We start from the raw sequence: 12,905 nt of genomic DNA, 5'->3' as shown, positions 1-12,905 counted from the left end.
AAGATTGAATCAGCATCTCCAATAGCAAAAGGAAAAGCAAACATTCATTCATCTATTTGCTTATTGAATGCTAACCAGCTATTGAGAACTTAATTTATATATGCATTAATATACAGTATTTGTCTTTCTCTTTCTGACTTATTTCACTCTAAATAATAGGCTTCAGTTTCATCCATCTCATTAGAACTGATTCAAATGCATTCCTTTTTATACCTGAGTAATATTCCATTATATGTATGTATCCATTCATCTGCCAATAGACATCTGGGTTGTGGTTCATTTTTCAGATCTTTATTGAATTTGCTACAATATTGCTTCTGTTTTATGTTTGGTTTTTTGGGCATAAGGCATGTGGAATCTTAGCCCTCTGACCAGGGATCAAACCTCCACCCCAGCACTGGAAGGTGAAGTCTTAACCACTGGACCATCAGGGAAGTCCTAGGACTTAATTTTTTACTGGATATTGGAGGAGTGTTCATGTTCAGAATGTTAAACAAGCCACTCTTGTTTCACATTCAACTTACAGTCTGCTGAGAGAGAACAATTAAGACATGAGAAGGGGTATGTTGAATTGAAAGTTTGGGGAGCATGAGACTTTACCTCAGAGGGGCCTAATTGGGCCTTGGGGAGTTAGGGAAGGCTTCCTGGAGGAAGTGTCTTTTAAGGCTTCATGGATGATTTAGGGAAGCAAAAGGGTTTAAAATGTTTTCTAGATGAAATAAACAGCATGCAAGAGGCACAGAAGCAAGAAAGAACTCATCAGGTTGCTCCTAAAAAGGATAAAAGAGGAGGGATGGAGGAGAGATGAAGCTGGGGAGAGAGACCAGGGCTGGATCAGGGCTGGATCCCTGGAAAGAGGTTTGACTTTACACTGGAGGAAATAGAAGCCACTGGGGAGCTTTTTATTGGGATAAGGATGGGGAGGCTGGGACAGACATCCAAGGGAGAGTGAGAGTGAAAGACAGCAGGAGGGAAAACAAGGTAAGAGCCAGCCAGGTGGTAAGATTGATGGCACCCAATGAGTTCCTATGGGAGAAAAAAGATGCCCACAGTCCTGGCCTCTGTCCCTGCAGAGATGGAGGCTCCAATCACAGAGATGGGGGGTGGTGGGCGGTGGACAGAAAGAGTAAGGGTTGCTAATGAGGAAGGAGAGATACCCCAGGGAGAAGATGGTGGGCTCTGTCAGTCCGGGGCAGGTTGGAGCTACCAGGTGCTAAGAGCAGATGTTCTGCTGGTGTGAGAGCCCAGAACTCACATTCATTCGTTCCCCACTTCACTCCATAAATATTTATCCAGGACTGTGCTGGATGGATGCTGAGTAAATAGGATGATTAACAACCTGCCTAATCCTCAAATGACTCAGGAGAGAGAAGTGCAGACATCACGGCAATGTCATTGGAGGCATAAAAATAGTGCACACACAGGGTAGGGTGAGAGCAGGAAATGTGAGCTCTGCTTGGGTGGCCAGAGTGGTTTCCCAAGAGAGGTGACCCAGGAGAGAGCGGGCAGACAAGGACCAGGATCGGGGCGCGGGAGGAAGATGTTCTGGCTGATGAAACAGCAGAGAGCTGCTACAACAGGAAACCCGTTTAGGGAAGTAGCCGGAGTGGTATATGGCTGTGGGGTAAGGCTGGAGGAAGGGAAAAAGGGCTAAAGGGGCAGGGCCTCAGGCACTGGCTGAGGGGATGGACTCTACCCTGAGGTGAGAGTCAACAGTGGACTTTTTAAACATTTCTTTTATTGTTATTTTTACCGTTAGAGATGTCTGTGCACGTTTTTTAAATTTTATATATTTATTTTAATTGCAGGATAACTACTTTACAATACTGTGGTGGGTTTTGCCATACATTGAAATGAATCAACCATGGGTGCCCTCGAACCCCCCCTCCTGAATGCCCCCCACCCCCGCCACCTCCCTCCCCTCCCCACCCCTCTGGGTTGTCCCAGAGTGCTGGCTCTGAGTGCCCGCTTCATGTATCAAACTTGCACTGGTCATCTATTTTACACATGGTAATATACATGTTTCAATGCTATTTTCTTATATCGTCCCACCCTCGGCTTCTCCCACATCGTCCAAAAGTCTGTTCTTTACATCTGTGTCTCTTTCGCTGCCTTGCATATAGGACTGTCATTGCCGTCTTTCTAAATTCCATATATTTAAATAAGTATAAAGACAATAAAAGTCACTGCTACCGTTTAAGATGTAATAAAAATATTTCTCATTCTCTGTCTTCTTCTACTTCTGTGGATGTAGTGTATGTGTATATGTATTTTTATCTTTATTAGGGAATAATTGACAAATATAATTATACTGAAAGTGTACAATGTGATGATTTGCTATCCATATACATTCTACATGTGTGATTACTAAGATAAAGATTATTCACACACCCATCATCTCACATAGTTAACATCCTTACTCTTTGTGTGTGTGCGTGTGTGTGTATGTGTATGTGTGTCTGCATGTCAGAATGCCTGAGATCTACTCTTAGCAACTTTCAAATATACAACATTAGTTATAGTCACCATGCTGTACCGTAGGTCCTGTGTATGTGTTTATGTGCTAAGTTGCTTCAGTCCTGTCTGACTCTTTGAGACTCCATGGACTGTAGCCAACCAAGCTCCACTGTCCATGGGATTCTCCAGGCAAGAATACTGGGGCGGGTTGCCATGCCCTCCGTCAGGGGATCTTCCTGACCCAGGGATCAAATCTACATCTCTTGCGTCTCCTGCATTGGCAGGTGGGTTCTTAACCACTGGCACTACCTGGGAAGTGTCTGTATATATATTTATGTATAGTTTTAATTTTTAAAACATTAGAATGCATGCTGTTTGATAAACGCTAACATCCCTTGACAAAAAAACATGAGGAGTTATCCTGACGTGTTTTCACACTGTCCTCCAGAAGGTTCTACCAGTTCGTGTTCACATCAGTGCTATGTGAGGTCTCCAGTTTCATCATGGCCTTGCTAACAGTTGGCATGTTTTCTTTTTAATCATTGCCAATTAAACAAACAATTTTCTATTAACAGTGAAACTGAAGTTACTTTTCAATATGCATTTGGCCATTTGTAGGGTTCAGCTATGCCTAGGTATCTATGTGTCTGAGCAACCTGGAGAGGGAGATTATCTTATACCTTTATTTGGGACTTGTTCCACTGGCCCTTGGATCTCCAGAAATTCCAGTTAGCTACCTGCTAGCTGTTTATTTGTTGCCTCTTTGTCTTTCATTTTGTCACTTCTGTTATCGTCCTCTACACGTTGAGACAGTTTCTTATGTTTGTTCTTCATTTCACTGGTGTGATTGTTTAACAGCTTCATTGAGATATGATTTCTATACCACACAATTCACCCATCTAAAGTGTAAAACTCAGTGATTTTTTTTACTATATTCATAGAGTTGTGCAAACATCACCACAATTTTAGAACATTTTCATTAGTTCAGTCGCTCAGTCGTGTCCGACTCTTTGCGACCCCATGAATCGCAGCATGCCAGGCCTCCCTGGCGTGTCCATCACAAACTCCCAGAGTCTACTCAAATTCATGTCCACCGAGTCAGTGATGCCATCCAGCCATCTCATCCTCTGTCGTCCCCTTCTCCTGCCCCCAGTCCCTCCCAGCATCAGGGTCTTTTCCAATGAGTCAACTCTTCGTATGAGGTGGCCATAGTATTGGAGTTTCAGCTTCAGCATCAGTCCTTCCAATGAACACCCAGGACTGATCTCCTTCAGGATGGACTGGTGTGATCTCCTTGCAGTCCAAGGGACCTTCAAGAGTCTTCTCCAACACCACAGTTCAAAAGCATCAATTTTTCGGTGTTCAGCTTTCTTCACAGTCCAACTCTCACATCCATACATGACCACTGGAAAAACCATAGCCTTGACCAGACGGACCTTTGTTGGCAAAGTAATGTCTCTGCTTTTTAATATGCTATCTAGGTTGGTGATAACTTTCCTTCCAAGGAGTAAGTGTCTTTTAATTTCATGGCTGCAGTCACCATCTGAAGTGATTTTGGAGCCCCCAAAAATAAAGTCTGACACTGTTTCCACTGTCTCCCCATCTATTTCCCATGAAGTGATAGGACCAGATGCCATGATCTTAGTTTTCTGAATGTTGAGCTTTAAGCCAACTTTTTCACTCTCCTCTTTCACTTTCATTAAGAGGCTTTTTAGTTTCTCTTCACTTTCTGCCATAGGGGTAGTGTCATCTGCATATCTGAGGTTATTGATATTTCTCCTGGCAATCTTAATTCCAGCTTGTGCTTCTTCCAGCCCAGCGTTTCTCGTGATGTACTCTGCATAGAAGTTAAATAAGCAGGGTGACAATATACAGCCTTGACGTACTCCTTTTCCTATTTGGAACATGTCTGTTGTTCCATGCCCAGTTCTAACTGTTGCTTCCTGACCTGCATACAGGTTTCTCAAGAGGCAGGTCAGGTGGTCTGGTATTCCCATCCCCTTCAGAATTTTCCATAGTTTATTGTGATCCACACAGTCAAAGGCTTTGGCATAGTCAATAAAGCAGAAATAGATATTTTTCTGGAACTCTCTTGCTTTTTTGATGATCCAGGATGTTGGCAATTTGATCTCTGGTTCCTCTGCCTTTTCTAAAACCAGCTTGAACATCTGGAAGTTCACGGTTCACATATTGGTAAAGCCTGGTTTGGAGAATTTTGAGCATTACTTTTTCATTACCCACCCCACCCCCGAAAAAAAAACCCATGCCCTTTAGCAGACCCTCCCCAGTCCCCCAGCCAATGTCAGGCAACCACTAGTCTACTTTCTGAATCTATATATGTGCCTATTCTGGACTTTTCATATAGATGGAGTCATATAATATGTGTTTTTTTTTTAAATAATACTCACTTTCACTTAGCATAATGTTTTGAAGGTTCATTAATGTTGTGGCATATATCAGAATTTTATTTCTTTTTATGACCCAAGAATATTCCATTATATGGACACATTCTGTTTATCTGATCATCAGGTGATAGAAATTTGAATTATTTTTACTTTGGCGATATTATGATAATATTGCTGTGAACATTCATGTGCAAATTTTCATGTATATATGCTTTTGTTTCTCTTGAGTATATTCAGAGCAGTGGTATTTCTGGATCATATGGTGACTCACTTTTAAACTTTTGAGGAACTGCCAGAATGTTTTCCAAAGTAGCTGCCTCATTTTATGTCCCCACTAGCCATGTCGGAGGGTTCCATTTTTTCCATGTTCTCCCTAACACTTGTTATCATCTATTTGAGCCATTCTAGTAGGTAGAGAATGGTATTTCGTTATAGTTGTGATTTGCATTTTCCTGAAGGCAGTAACGTTTCCATGTGTTTATTGTCTGTTTCTGTTTTTTACAGCTTAAATTCTGCTGCTTGAAACATCCAAGGAGGTAGCTACAAGGAGTGTACATTTCTACAAAACCACGTTCAGTTAAAATGTGACTTCCAGTTTTGACTGCTTCCAATTTCTACTACATTGTCTTGGTTCCTTTAAGCCTTTCTTTAAGGAGAAGCTGACACATGTCATGCTGAATTTCATTCCAAAATTCTGGCGGTCTTTTTCCTATGTACTTCCGAAATACCACTTTCCCCTATCTGCTGCCTGATGAATGTTTAAGTGATGTTGGGTCTGAAACCATAGTCCCATCTTACCAGTAGTGATCAGGTCTGCTAGAGAGAATCCTTTGCCCCCTGCTTTCTCCCTCTCTTTCCCCATCACATGCTTCAGGTTGTGTTTGTCATCATCATTCTCATCATCACTGCTATTGTAGCTGGTATTTTCTGCAGGGATTTGCAGCAGTGCCTGGAGAGAGTAAGGGAGGATGATACAGTGGTCACCTCACTGATGAGCATCAGAGAGATGTACGACAGGGAAGGCAGTTCAGCTTTCCGGATTCTCTGCAGTGTGTGTCTCTGAGTGAAGAACAGGCTCCAGGAGAAACACCTGAGTGTCCACCTTTGTCAGAAAGTCTCTGCCTATGAGACAGAGTCAGGGAGGTTTCTCTGAGCCCAGATTCTTAGCTTCTTGTGCAATTCCCTGGTGGCTCAGATCATAAACAATCTGCATGCAATGCAGGATATCTGGGTTCAATCCCTGGGTCAGGAAGATCCCCTGGAGAAGGAAATGGCAATCCGCTCCAGTGTTCTTGCCTGGAGAATTCCCTGGACAGGGGAGCCTGGCGGGCTACAGTCCATGGGATCACAAAGAGTCAGACACAGCTGAGTGACTAACGTGCACGCACACACACACACACACACACACTCACACACACACACTGATGATCAATAAGATTCTCCTTAGGAGGAACAGAGAGAAACTTAGTTGCTAGTGCTGGCCCAGTGATTTTCCTTAATAGCATTGCTTGTATATTTTGGGAGGTGGGATATAAACAAAGATAAATCTTGAGCATCTTGGTGTTGGAAGTGAAACAAAAGAGGCTTTCCATTTCACTAACAACAAAATCTTGGAGTCTAATAGGAGGTCAAGGATTGGATTGCCATCCCACCTGTTTCCCACAGTCCTTAAAGAGATGCTTGGTAAAAAAAAAAAAATAATAATAATAATAATAAGGCACTGTCCATGGTGGCAGATCTCTGAATCTAATGTCTTTATTTCTCAGTAGTGAGTGTGGGGTGGGGCTGGGGTGGAGAAAGGGAGCAATGGGAGGCACCTGCCCTAAGCAGACAATAGATGTCATTGTCTGTGGAGAATTTAAAATGTATAACAAGATTAAAAGCCATCCGCTTTTTTTTGTTATCACTACACATGATAATTCTAAATAATATCTGTGCTAAAACATACCTCCCCTTAGTTGGACCACTTCCAACCCCCACTTTGGTAGGCCCCCACAACCCCTGCTGATTTTGATCCCACCTCACCCATGTGAGAATTCTCTCCTTTCTGTGGACCCTACCCGGGGCTCGTGAATTTTGATTGCCCGCCTGCCAATATTAACACCATCCCCAGTCCTTCCCGATCCTTCCCACTCCAGCTGCCTGAGGATTTGAACCTGTATGCCAGCCCCTACCCCACATTCCCAGTCATCGTCTGTAACAACCCACCTCATCTCGTCAGCTGTTCAGTGAGCATGGAATTTGAATCAGATGGTTCGGCTTAGAAAACCACTCAGCAGAAGCTCAACAGGGGCTACCGGTCACATAGGTCGGGAGTGCCGAGACTCTTCTGCTCCAGAGAGGCGGGGCTAGGTGCATTTGTCATCACACTTGTAGTGTTGTTTTCCTTAGGCTAGATTTAAGAAGAAGAGTACGATACTTTGCCCTCATGTCTGAGAATGCTCAGTTCAGTTCAGTCGCTCATTCATGTCCAACTCTTTGCGACCCCATGGACTGCAGCATGCCAGGCCTCCCTGTCCATCACCAACTCCCGGAGTTTACTCAGACTCATTCTAGAATGTCTCATTCTAAAGTGGGGAGAATAAAAGTAGTCTGGGAAGGTCAAGACATTTGGGAGAAAACATTTCTTTGTGGACATGAGTGAGCTAGTCTCACACGCTTATATTCCTTACCTGGCTCTTATTGGCGCTCGAATGTCTGCCCCATATTGAGGGTGCACTCGACCAGCAACCGTCCTTTAAGTTACTAAAGTGAAGTGAAAGTCGCTCAGTTGTGTCTGACTCTGCGACACCATGGGCTGTAGCCCACCAGGCTCTCTGTCCATGGAATTCTCCAGGCAAGAATACTTGAGTGGGTTGCCATTCCCTTCTCCAGGGGATCTTCCTGACCCAGGGATCAAACCCAGGTCTCCTGAATTGCAGACGGATTCTTTACTGTCTGAGCCGCCAGGGAAGCCCTTGCAGGATTAAAGGCTGCACCTTCAGGGGTATAACCGATTCCATAGAAGGTGTGTTCTAGAGTGTGGCATTTAGAGACACCAAGAGAAATATTGTGTTTCATATGCATTGTAATAGTCTGTACCTTTAAGACAGTGAAATTTAAAAAGCACAAGTTCAATGTCTTATTCTTTTTCCCTTGGCTATATGAGTAAAATAGATTAAAAAAAATCCAGCCTGGCAGAGGAAGAGACTCTGCCCACTGAACACTCTGTTTGGGTCAAGGGATGGCAGACAAGCATCTCTGCTGGGATCCTTGTTCCTCCAGGCCTGAACCATGAGGTGAACCTGCCCTCCTTGATACTGATCTCATCTCTGCCAAGTCTCTAGTGTTTGTTTTGATGGTTGCTCCTTGTTTGTCTATTAACCTTCATTGATTCCAACTATCCCATAAACATATATATATATATATGGATATAGATATAGAGACAGAAATAGAGATATATAATGCTGTTGAATTTTACCTAGAGGAAGGTTGTTCCATGGATCATAGGATTAGGAAGACAAATGTCCATTTAACTAGGAAATTTGTCACCCAAGGATTACACAGAATCTTAAGTTTTTGAATGGGAGCACACAGAGCAAATGTTATGTGAGGAAAATGTCCCCCCACATAATATGTCCTTCGGGCCAAACATGGGTTACATCGTATTAGACTGAATGAACTGCATGAAATTCCTGATATTTGACCACTTTTAATCTGCAAAAACAACTTCATATATTTCAGTGTAAAAGTCCCACTCTGCTTCCTGCCACTCACCCACTCAACAAACAGCAAATAAGTTGTTCACCTGTGATGCTCCAGGCACTGTTCTAGGTTCTGGGAACACAGCCAAAATCAAGATAGCCGAAACCTCCTGCTTCTGTGAAGTTTATTCAAGGGAGAGGAGAGAGAGAGAACCACAATAATAAGTAGAGTGAGTGTGCTATGTTAGACGGGGTGAGAGTTGTAGGGGAGAGCAGGTGTGCCCTGGGAAGGGAGGAGTGACGCTGAGTTTTCAGGAGCGGGTGCCTGCAGCTGTAGATGGGTGGATGTGCCCCACTCGAGTGAAGACCTGGGAAAGTGAGGAATGAGCCAGGTGCGTATCTGTGGAAGAACATTCCAGAAGAAAAGAGAGTGACTGCAAGGGCTCCACTCAAGTACACCTGTGAGACAGCCTTGTACCTGGAGTGGAGGGAAGAAAGGGAGCTTGTTGGGGATGGGTCAGTGAGGTAACAGGGGGCCAACTGCACAGGGCTTTTAGAACCTGGCCAGGACTCTGGTTTATGCTTGGAGTGAGGTTTTGAGCGGAAGAGTAACTGGACTTGTAGTTTTAAAAGACCACTATGAAAAGATGCTCAACATTGCTAATCATCAGGGAAATACAATCAAAATCACAATGAGCTATCACCTTGCACCTGTCAGAATGGCTACCAGCCAAAGAACATACGTTGGTAATGATGTGGACAAAAGGGACTCTTATGCACTGTTGGTGGGAATGTAAATTGGTGCAGCCAGGATGGAGAACAGTATGGACATTTCTCAAAAAACTTAAAGTGGAACTATCATATAACCTATTAATTCCACTCTTGGCTATATATCCAAAAAAAAAACCCACTAATTCAAATGTTCATAGCAGCACTGTTTACAACAGCCAAGATACAAAAGCAAACTAAATGCTGATCAACAGATCAATGGATAAAGAAGATGGAATACTGCTCAGCCATAAAAAAGGATCAAATTTTGCCATTTGCAGCAACATGGATGGACTTGGCTTTACACTAAGCAAAATAAGTCAGACAGAGAAAGACAAATACTGCACGACATCACTTAAATGCATAATCTAAAAAAGTACAACAAACTAGTAAATATTTTTTAAAAAGAAGTGAAGTCACAGATAGAGAAAATAAACTAGCAGTTACCAGTGGGGAGAGGGAGGGGGAGGGGCAATATAGGGGTAGGGGGTTAAGAAGGACAAACTACTTGGTATGAAATAATCTACAAGGAGGGGTTGTACAGCAACAGGGAACATATCCAACCTTCTATAACTAAAATTGAGTACACTATTTAAAAAGTGTGAATCACCACATTGTACATCTGTAACTTATATACTATTGTATAGCAACTCTACTTAAGTAAATAGAAAAAAAAGATCACTATGGCTTCCATGTTGAGGGCTGGGGAAGAGGGGATAAGAGATCCCAGCTTAAGTAGGTGGGAAGGAAACAAAAAGGGGCAAATTGTGTGAAGGCTGAGAAGGGCAAGGACAGAAGCAGAGACTTCAGAGGTTGGCTGCAACAATGCAGGTGAGAGGGGGTGGTGGGTCTGGATTGGTGTGGACCAGCCAGCACACCACACATGGGTTGTACAGTTGATAGTTTGCAGAGGCACCAGCCATACCAACAGGTTGAAGGGGTCCTGGGATCCAGCCAGAGCCTGAGTATGGTGCAGCATTCCTCCAGATGAGGGGAACCATTCCTTTCTCAAATGCTCAATCTACCCATTAAGTTATGGAGTGATATTTTTCTAAATATTACAAAAGCATCACCATATGGACCAGCACAGGCTCTGGCAGTGGCCAAGGAGCTAATGAGAAGGGCTGAGATTCTAAATGCATCGTGGATCAGTCCTGTCAGTTCTATTAACAGATTGGGTGAGGGGTGTGAGAGAACAAAAGGAATCAAAGGAAAGTACAGGGGTCTTGGCCTGAGAAAATGGAACAATGAGGCTTTCACTGGTTGAGATGGGGAAGGTTCAGGCCAGGCGGAGAGGGTGGAGGCCAGCACATCATGAGCTAAAGATGCCCAATAAACCTCCAAGTGGAGATGGTCCAGTGGGCAGTTGGGTGGGAGTCTGGTGCTCAGGGCTGAGATCCATTGGATGGATATTTTAGATCATGTAAACAAACACTTCCTTGACCTTACACTTTTTTGGTCCCCCTCGTGGCTCAGGAAGAACATCAGTAAGTACAGTTGATACTAACCTGAGGGTCTCAGGTTTTCCCGGCCCTGTTTTCCCCACATCCTGCAGAGATAATGTGGGCCTTGCCCCTGTGGGAATGCCCCTCCCCCCCACCAGGTTGTTCTCCTTTTCCTTGGGGTTGGCATGAGAGGTCTTGCCCAGGAGATATATACAGTTTAGGCTCAGATGTCAAGCAGTCTCAGGGACAGCCCAGGTGTTCAGGGGCTTGGGGAAAACATCCAGTCCTTAACCTGGAGATTCAGGGCCCCTAGTCCAGTGGTAAGTTGAGTCCAGGGGGGCCTCAGCCTCTCTCACTGGTAGAAGAAAAGTCCCGTGTTTCCCGGCCATGCAGTCTCCACTGGACATCCCTGCTCAGCTCTAGTTCGGCTCTCTGACCCCAGCGGCTCAGCACGCAGGACATAGCTCTGTGGTGTCTGGATGGGGAAGTTACCCTGTTCCACCACCTCCCAGTGTCAGGCATGTCCATGGTCAAGCAGCTGGGGTCTTCCATTCCTTCCCAAGTGAGTCAGGTGATGTGTGCCTCTCTTTGAAGCAATAGGCTCAGAGAGGAACAAGGAGCTTCCATCCTTCCACCAGAAGGAACCTCTAGGGACCAGAAAGTGTGTTAGTATAAACCCATGCCCATCTTCAGGTCCAGTTTGTGTCCATCCCAGACTGACCAGCTATAAGCAGTACCAGTGCCTGTCTCCTCCCAGTCCCCCTCACTCAAGCCCTTTTACAAGTGTCTTGCAGCGAAGGCACCAACACCCAGGAGGAGAGGTCAGAGCAACTCGGAGGCTAACATGGCCAAGCAGGCCTGTGAGCAAGGGAGGGAGGACTAGCTCTTCCACCCTTCCTTCATCCACTCTCAGGGGCCCAGGGGTCTTCCCATGACTGAGGAGCCTGGGCCTCATGATTGCCCCCAGGGAGTCCCTAAGGACCAGCATTTCCCAAGCACTCAGCTCACCCCAGACCCCAAAGATGGGTGGAAATGGTTGAGGTGCCAAGATTCAGTGCCCTTTGTTTCCCCTCATTCTTGGAACCCAGTGGGGAGTAGGGGCTCACTAATCCCTAGAGGGAGCCCTAGGGCAGGAAGGGAGTCCTCTTGCTCTTTCTCCTCCTTGATCTTGACCTTGTTCTGGATTGTCACCCTCCCTCTCATACCTGCTTGAGGTTTTTAATCTGTTCCTTCTTACTCTGTCCAACTATCACAAGAGAAGTTTAACAATAAATGTGGTCCATTTCTGTCATTTTTGAGAAACAGCCCATCCAGGCTTGCAGGGAGCCCGCTGGCTTTCTGTTTCACAGCTGGTCCCACAGTAGGGCCACAGGTCTGGACAGACTGCCCGGAAGTCCAGCGAGGGCAAGCCGACCCGAATGCCCCTCACTGGGCTGACAGCCCGGCTTCCTTCACTTTGGTTTTGCTGAGCTTTCTTTGCTATTAACCAGCAGCCACAGTGCTGGCACCTAGGTGGCTGCCCACAGGCTCTCTGAAGCCCAGCTGGGTCCCCCTGGCCTTGAACACAAGCCTGTTGCCCCATGCAGAGATGGACAGAACTCAGGCACCCGTGCCCGGGTTCTCCCAAGACTCTGCCAAGTCTGGTTCTCCTTTCAGGCTTTCGGCATTTCCTCCTATGGTTCAGGAAATGGAAACTCCTCCATTTCTCATCTAACAAAACTGCTTTTAGCCCTCCTGCTTCAGGTGAGGGCCTCCCATGGTGATTTGACCCAAGCTCCATTCTTGGGCTTTCTCTACCCTTTTCCCCCTCTTTCCTAGATGGAGCCCTGGGGGTTGTACCCATTCTGCCTGGGATTTCATAGGGCAGGCTGAGCCAGGTGCTGCCTGTGGTCTTGGCAGGGCTGTGCAACTTTGCATCCGGGGTTTTCCATGTTCCCCACATGGGTGTATAAATGTATCCACGTGAGTCCAGTTTAAGACTGAGCTGGGTGTGGGGAGACAGGGGGAGGGGCAATATAAGGATGAGGGGTCAGTAGGCATAAACTATCAGGTGTAAGATAGGACTTATACAACCACTCTGGAGAACAGTATGGAGATTCCTTAAAAAAACTAGGAATAAAATTACCATATGACCCAGCAATATCACT

Source organism: Cervus canadensis, chromosome 5 (genome assembly GCF_019320065.1).
Source record: "Cervus canadensis isolate Bull #8, Minnesota chromosome 5, ASM1932006v1, whole genome shotgun sequence".
NCBI lineage: Eukaryota > Metazoa > Chordata > Mammalia > Artiodactyla > Cervidae > Cervus > Cervus canadensis.
This window is presented reverse-complemented; position numbering follows the sequence as displayed.